The sequence below is a fragment of the Paramormyrops kingsleyae genome, chromosome 21 (assembly GCF_048594095.1).
Source record: "Paramormyrops kingsleyae isolate MSU_618 chromosome 21, PKINGS_0.4, whole genome shotgun sequence".
In the NCBI taxonomy this organism is placed as follows: Eukaryota; Metazoa; Chordata; class Actinopteri; order Osteoglossiformes; family Mormyridae; genus Paramormyrops; species Paramormyrops kingsleyae.
In genome coordinates, this window is record NC_132817.1 from 6,400,335 (window position 1) to 6,407,968 (window position 7,634).

The 7,634-nt window shown below is 44.9% G+C and overlaps 1 long non-coding RNA gene across 2 annotated transcripts in view; it reads right to left on the reverse strand.

Annotated features, from left to right (window-relative positions):
• The window catches only part of LOC111847352 (uncharacterized), a 34,830-nt gene extending 29,897 nt beyond the window's left edge, over nt 1-4,933 (reverse strand). Inside the window, exons 1-2 of one of the 2 annotated variants that reach the window (XR_011984575.1) lie at nt 1,992-4,933; nt 23-208 (exon numbers count right to left, since the gene is read on the reverse strand). This is a non-coding gene — a long non-coding RNA (uncharacterized lncRNA). Of the gene's footprint in view, nt 1-22; nt 1,890-1,991 lie in introns of those variants that run through there. The other variant, XR_011984574.1, reaches the window with a different exon arrangement.
• Nucleotides 4,934-7,634: the final 2,701 nt, after the last annotated feature.

The window sequence follows — 7,634 nt, forward strand, 5'->3', positions numbered from 1 at the left end:
ATTTCAACAGAGAGAAACTTGCCTTTCCACCAGCTGGTATCTGAGAAGGACGCTGGCCGGAATGTGAGCCGCAGTCCCTGTGGGCCGCGGCGGTGAGCGGGTCCGCGTTCCGCCAGAGCGGGAACCACATTGGCCTTCAGATCCCGAGCTCAGGAAGACAGTCAAAGGAAGCTGGGCCGCCACGTGCCGCCACTGATCCCGCCCCGGTCTGGAAAGCAACGACAACACTGGAGCTAACAGTCAACTGCAGCAGTGGTGTGCCAGAGACCGCAGGCCTGCTCTGTCTCCATGGAGATGCAGCATGTCCTGCTGAGAGTCCGCATTTCTCTGATTGAATTTAAATAAGATTCCCCCCATATACACACACACCTCTCCTCGAATACCCCAGCATGCCAGGCTTGATTAAGCAAGGAAGCATTAATAGATCAGTTGTGCTGCTCACAATCAAGTTATACTAGGTTAATGGGTCATTAATTGGTCAAATGATACATGCTAGTCAGCCACAGTGTGTTGAATAACCTGATATGTCACTCATATAAAGATACAAATTTGTATATTTTTAATATCCTCCATCAGGGGATCAGGGGATTTTCGAGATCTGGTATAATCTATTGGATTTGGGTGGATTCAGACAAAGCTTGTGTTTTCCACTCATCTGTTGGGTCTTCTGATGGTTTTCCGGGCCTCTCGATTGTCAGTCACTTCCTGGAGGCAAACCAAATGTGGAGGTGTAAGGAAGCACACCGAACCCGTGCCGATTTAGGCATCACCAACTCTGTGTGCGTACAGAGCCGGCCAGTCCTGAAGCGCTTCTTTTTTCTTTCTTTATGGGCTGAGATGGTGCTTGAATGTGGTTGTTCATGAGAGACCACTGCTAATGGTCCAGTTTACAACCACAGGGACCTTCGAAATGGTGGTGGAACGAGGAGGCAGACGTGATTGCAGCCAGCGGCCAAACTCTCGTCCTGTTGTGCCGTTCCTGGACGGGGCTGACCCTTAAAGAATGCCTTCTGTGGATCATTATCCAATTACCTAAACATCTGTGCCCAACCAGATTCCCATTCAACTAAAGCGGGGCACAGTGTCTGAAATACCATGTGAGCTGGGCAATTAGGGGAAGTGCCCCATGGTGACACTGACATGCCCTGAACCGCCCTAACCCCTCCCCTTTTTCATCACATGATCAAACCAACTGATGCGAAAGCTCAAGAACAGTGCTTTGAAGTCCAGAAAAACGTAGATCCGGTCAAACAGATGCACTCTACTTCTCCTCTTCCACCATACAGGCTCACGCCTCCTGGGAGAGCCGGAAAAGCTTTTGGCCGCAGATGGTCTTACGGACTCATCGACGAGGGCTTTGGCCAGAGGGCTGGAATGTGGGGAAATGCTCATGTCGGGGATGGGAACGGCGAGTGATCTGGACAGGGATGAAGCAGACAAGATAGCAGGGCCTCGCTCCCTGCGAGAGCATGACCTAGGTGGTGCAGCTAATCCCATGACACGCTGGAAAATGTGCAGCTCGCTTCCCTCTCTCGGGGCTACGAAAGCCGGGTCTGTCTCGAATCAGCGGCGCGGCTCGAGTCAACAATACGGCTCTGAGGAGCATTAGGGCCTTAAATAAATAGGGCTGTATGCATTACTGCAAGGGGATACAGTTACAGGCACACTCTCTGAAACACGAACATGCTGCGAAGGGCTGTGGTACAAACAGGGCTCGTAAAATGCTGCGGCACAGACAGATTCTGTTAAAAAAAACACGCTATTTATGTCGGTAGGACAGTGAGGAGAACGACCGCATAATGACATCGGTATCGCACTTCACTAGGGTACAACAGCAAGATGCCGATTATTTAATAAATAAATAAAAAAGACAGATTTGCAGGATTAAAGAAAAGGTTTTGAATTGAAGCAGGAGAGGAGAGCCGTTCCCTGAGCTCAACCCCCAACACAGAGTAACACCTGAGGGGGGGGGGGTGCCCTGCCATGCTCACCCAGAGATTACGGTGTAATCGGCGTCGCAACCAGCTGCTGTCTGTTGGCCTCTATGGGGGTTGGGGTTGGGGCGAAGAATGAGCTAAATGGGAAAGACACTGCGCCCACCAGACGTCAGGAGAAAAAACAAGAGAGATTGTCAACAAATGTCAAAGCAAGGAGTGGGCTGAGACACAACAAGCAGCAGCGATGAGGAGCCTTTAGGGGCTACACAAGCACGAGGTGGCATGTTCCTGGATGAAAAGCCCGTTATCGGTGTGTACTGAGGGGCCCAAGGATTATCATCTATTATCATATAAATCTCCAGTGTACCATGAGGCAATTTCTGCCACACGGATCGTTTAGTTTTTGTGCAGGTTGCCATTCTTCTCAGCTGGGTGTGGACACCCCCTTCCCATTAAAAGCAAGCGGTGTTCTCTCAGAGACATCGGCATTTCATATCATCCCTGGCCATTGTTTGCAAATGCAAACATGTGTTATTCTTGATGACAAGAGATGAATAAAACTGATCTGTCCTTCTATTAGCAGAAGATGACCTGGAAGGGGAAAAACTTGAGACAAACTTGAGCCCTACGCCTTAATCTGACATAAAAATGACCATGTGATTAGGGTTTTTACTAGTATACCAGAATTTTTACTTGGCTTTGCAGTTTCTCACATGGGTTAAAAATGGGATTAAAGCGGGAGGCACTGATCAATACAAATGTTAACATCTGCAGCCCAAAGACGACGATGAGTAGCAGGTGTGAGACCCCAGCCCTTCTGCAGCCTGGCACCGTTGTTCTTTGTGCAGCGTTTTTTGCAAATAGGCTCACTTGCAATGGGGGGCTTTCTCATGATCTCTTTGCTGGGCCAGCGGCTACAACCTCATCTCGCACCTGATCCAATGGGGCAGCGCTCACATGTCGCACCTGATCCTATGGGGCAGCGCTCATATGTCGCACCTGATCCAATGGGGCAGCGCTCACATGTTGCACCTGATCCAATGGGGCAGCGCTCACATGTCGCACCTGATCCAATCGGGCTGGCCAGAGTAGCCACAGGGCAGCCCGGAGCTACAGTGACCCTATGACCCTTAATAGGCTCAGGGGGCAAAAGTCCACTGTACCCTCATCTCCTCTCTTCATGGCCAAACTGGCACCCAAACAATCAAATGACCATTCAGCTCCCTCAGCCCAACTGTCTTTCAGTTTCTCCAGAAGACCGTCCACTTCACATTTATGCCTTAAAAGAGCAGAAAAAAAAACCTGCTCCAAACAAATAGAAAGCTTTCTCTCTAACTGAAAGGCTCAATCAAATCAGAGATAATTAACGGTCTCTTGTAAAGAATCTGATGGAACTTAAGCAGCAGAGGCGAAAATTACAGAGGACAACACTTGTGTTAGCCAGCAGCAAACCAAATGCCATGCTCTGGAGGTGATATAACACTTTTACACTATAAAAAAAAAGAGTAATCAATTTGAAGGGGGAATTCCCCTCATTACAGTTGATATGTTTTCTCTCACCTCTCAAAATGCTGGAAAACATTCCATCATCTCTCATATTTAATCAGCCTCCAATTGTCGCAGCGACTCACAGATAAGCCCTCATTTACTGAAGGCCTGCACGGCCTTCAAGCCCTTACGCGGAACAATCGATTGCGATTCGATACGTACATAGGATATTTCATTTCTGTCAGGGTCTGTGCCCATTTAGTCCTTCTTCCCCTGGTGGATATCAATGAAAAAATTGAAAATTTTCTTATTATTTCATATTACTTTGTACAAAGAAATGCATGCAGCTTTTGAAAGCTATATGGGCTTCACACAGGCAGAGCGGCTCAATCGAATGTGCCGTCTCTGTTCAAGTTATGTTCGTCTCCCTGACCACGCTTCCGCTCTCCGTATTAAAGGCATCGCTGGCGGAAGGAATGATCCGGAGCATTTTCGACTTAACGGTTTCATGGCCGCGAACAGAGTGGCCTTTCGATGCATATACCTAATATCCCCAGGGTGAACCAGCAGTACCGGAGAGAGTAACAGAAGCAAAGGCCCTATTCTCCATTAAGCAGTCAAGGAGAACCTGACTCTGAGTGTTAACGACAGTTTAAATGACTTACCCTCTGACCTCTCGGGAAATCGCAAATATCTCCCTGATCAATTTTATTGACCCCACCCACCTCATTCGCGCAAATTGCTTCGGTCGCACAGCCACAAGTACACTCAGTGAAACGCTGGTCATGCAAGTCGTGGTATGTCCATTTCAGAAGAAATTAGTAAAAACACAAAGCTAGTAAGTAGCTACGCTAATCCATAGCAATAAACGTGTTTTTTTTTCCCCCGATGCAAAACCTTGCCTAAATTTCTGTGCTGTCCTTTTATTAGCTAATTAATGAATGCTGTAGGAGATGAAGACTAAAGAACTTTAGAGAGACAGGATAATGCCCTGAGATTTAGTCATAAGGCAATATTTCAAGTTTATCTTTGTAATTTAATCCATATACCAACACTTGTTCATTGTCATAGCTGGGATTTGGCAATACGAATCAATTGGGACTTCTGTGGGACTCCCAAGAGGAGGCCCAGTAATTGAATTAGCTGTCCTCAAGCCCGTGCCTGGGCATGCTGCCGTGACAACGGCTCTGGCGATCCATCATGCTTTGCACTTGGACCATCAGAAGGAAGAGAGAAAAACCTGCCTTTTATAATCAATATCCATTTTCCGGCCCCATCAAGCAGTTCCTTGTCCCGCTCAAAAGCCACATATTAGCAAATGTGTCATCTAATACCAAATAAAAGGCAACCTAGCAGTGGAAATACCTCCATTTATCATCATTTACAATGATGTTGTGTTTTTTTTTTTGGAGATTTAGTGCAACATTGTTTTGACTAAATAAAACGTACCACAGCTACAGTACTTAAGATGTTTAGGAGTAGAGAAAAGCACCGTAACCTTGGCATGAAGAATATTCTGTCCTTTATTCTCTTCACATACTCCTATCCATAGAATTATCTAGAATAATAAAGAGCAGACGACGACAAACCAAGGAGATTGTAACAGAAAAACTGAACCATAATCATTCACATGGCTTCCAAAACATCCAAGTAATTAATATATAATAAGCAAATACGACATGCATTTCTATGACCTTATTCTTTCTGCCATTGGCATTTTATGACATCAGTATGTATGTCCAATTAAAGACGTTAAATATTCACGCATATATTCTGCATGAAGATGCTGCCAAATATGCCACAGTACACCCTGTGACATAAGATGGTACAAATCACCGCTGATTTTGGCAATTTTATTATTTGTTTTGTTTACCTGATGTCATTTGCAGCTAATGCACGTCTGTCTTAATGGGAATGTAAATTGCTGTAAATAAGAGCGTCTGCAAAAATTAATAAATGCAAATATAAATGTAAATATGCAGGATGAGGCGGCAAACAAACTCTTGGCTGGCTTTCTGGGCTTTAATGGGGATTTAATCAGATACACGTCCAGTGATACCATGCCGGGATCATACTCACATTACCAGTGGTTTCTGGAGCCAAGCTCTTATATAACAGCCTGCTTTGGCTTTAAAAACATCCACCCTCCTTTCGTGGAGAGAGTCCCCATTTTAATTCCGTGAAGGGACACACCCAGGGTGGCAAGCGACCCAGTCTCAGAGTGATACGAGCACCTTTGCACATTAGTGTTAAAGGGCTAACATTAATACACTGTAGCCACGCTCTCACACAGGAACGACCGTGCTTAAGGAGGTCAGGACCCCAATGGGTCAAACAGCATCCAGCCGACTCAATGACCCACAACACCCAGCGGCCCTGCAGGCGGAGAAAAGCGCAGTGTCCCAGTGACCACCAAGGCCCTGGTATTCCTGCATTTTCTAATTTCAGATGTTTGCTGCGGATGAAGCGAACATGGAAAATAAGTAAAGCAGTAGAACATGGGCGCCAGAGATATCGCTGATCTATCTAGAAATATTTAGCTAGAGAAAGGGACAGAGAAGTACTAAATATAGAACGAGATATTTTCAGATAGCATTAAGGGCAAGAACAGTGCTTGTAATTATATTGAGGATGAACATGTCAGAGACATCCTCAAAAACCCATACAGAGAGTCTCCATGTCCGTTTTTTCCCTATTCATCAGTGGAAGATTGAAGGTTGACCTTATCAACACACGGGGATGCCATTTAATTTCCCGCAGGGTCCGCATACTCTTCGCCCTCCAACGATCAATTTCAAATTGCGGTGCTTTTTGGGAATGAACCCCCCCCACCCCCACAAACATAACCCACATCAAACTGCTGCGCTTCCTCGTTGTCTATTATACCCAAGATAGATGGCTGCCCGGTTTCCAGGAAGCCTTTCCTACTCCCACTGTACCAACGTTATCCTTATATATAATATAATGAGCGTGTGACAAGAATCATACAACAGCAGAGACTGACCTCCTGAATTAAGATGTATACAAAGCTGCTGACTTAAATCAGTAAAAATGGAAACGATACAGCAGACACCACAGTTTTAGAGTGTACCACACCATGCTTTTTATATGTGCTTGCACTGTACAATACGATTAAGCTTAAAACTTGACAACATGCAATTAGGCTAATGCCGATTATTGCAATTTCAAACTACGCCAATACAACTGTTGGAGCAACAGCTGTATGGACAGGAACATTTTCATGTTGACTCCACGGACATGCACATTGTTTATTGTTGCTTTTGGCAAAATATGAATAGTATTTCTAAAGAAGAATGCAATAAAAAAATCTAGCCATTATCTCTGCATTTCCAATAACTCTGAAATATGCAGGTTCTATATGAGTTTCTAAAAAGACTTTGTTTAATGAGTTTTGTTTGTGCTTTTTTTTTTATTTAACTCTGTTTTGTGGGACATTTATTTGAATACTTTGAAATGCATTTCATATAAGCTTTTATCTGTCAAGTGTTCATACCCTGTACTTCACAGTTGAGTCTAAAATACAGCCCACATCCCAGGCGAATGATGATTATCCAAAGGGCACCCTTCCCATTCATCAGTGCTCACTCCATCACTGATTACAGGCAAAGCATCCTTCACTGTACTGGCCATAAAAATGAGCAGTGACTTGGGGGTCAGAGGTCAATGCCGGTTCCACATATTCAGCAAATGATCAAACTCGGCCTACTGGCTGCTCAATCTTGAACGCTCCGCCTGGAACCAACAGCGTACTGGTAACAAGGCCGACCCTTACTCACTGTCTCAGAGGCAAGATTTAGCCATGAAATCAGTTTAGCAATTATATAGAGAGACAAGTAATGATTTAACTCATTAAACCAATCATTAGAAATAAAGGTTTTACGTGTTCCACGTAACCAGCAAGATGTAGATTGCCTGGTGTCAATGCAGGACATCAACTGCTGAGCCAATTAACTCCCTGCCTTTAAACATATAGAAATGTTGAGGGTGTTGAAATGGACAAAAGTCACACAGCGGACCAATGATGGGAGACAGCAAAAGGATGCAGTCGAGATTATATTCTAGATCATGTCCACAGCCATTCTGGTTTACTACAAATATACAGCATATACAAATACATACTGTACAACAAAGCAGGGAGACAGTAGTAGATTGACAAGCATGTGGAAAAAAAATCAGCACAACCAATTA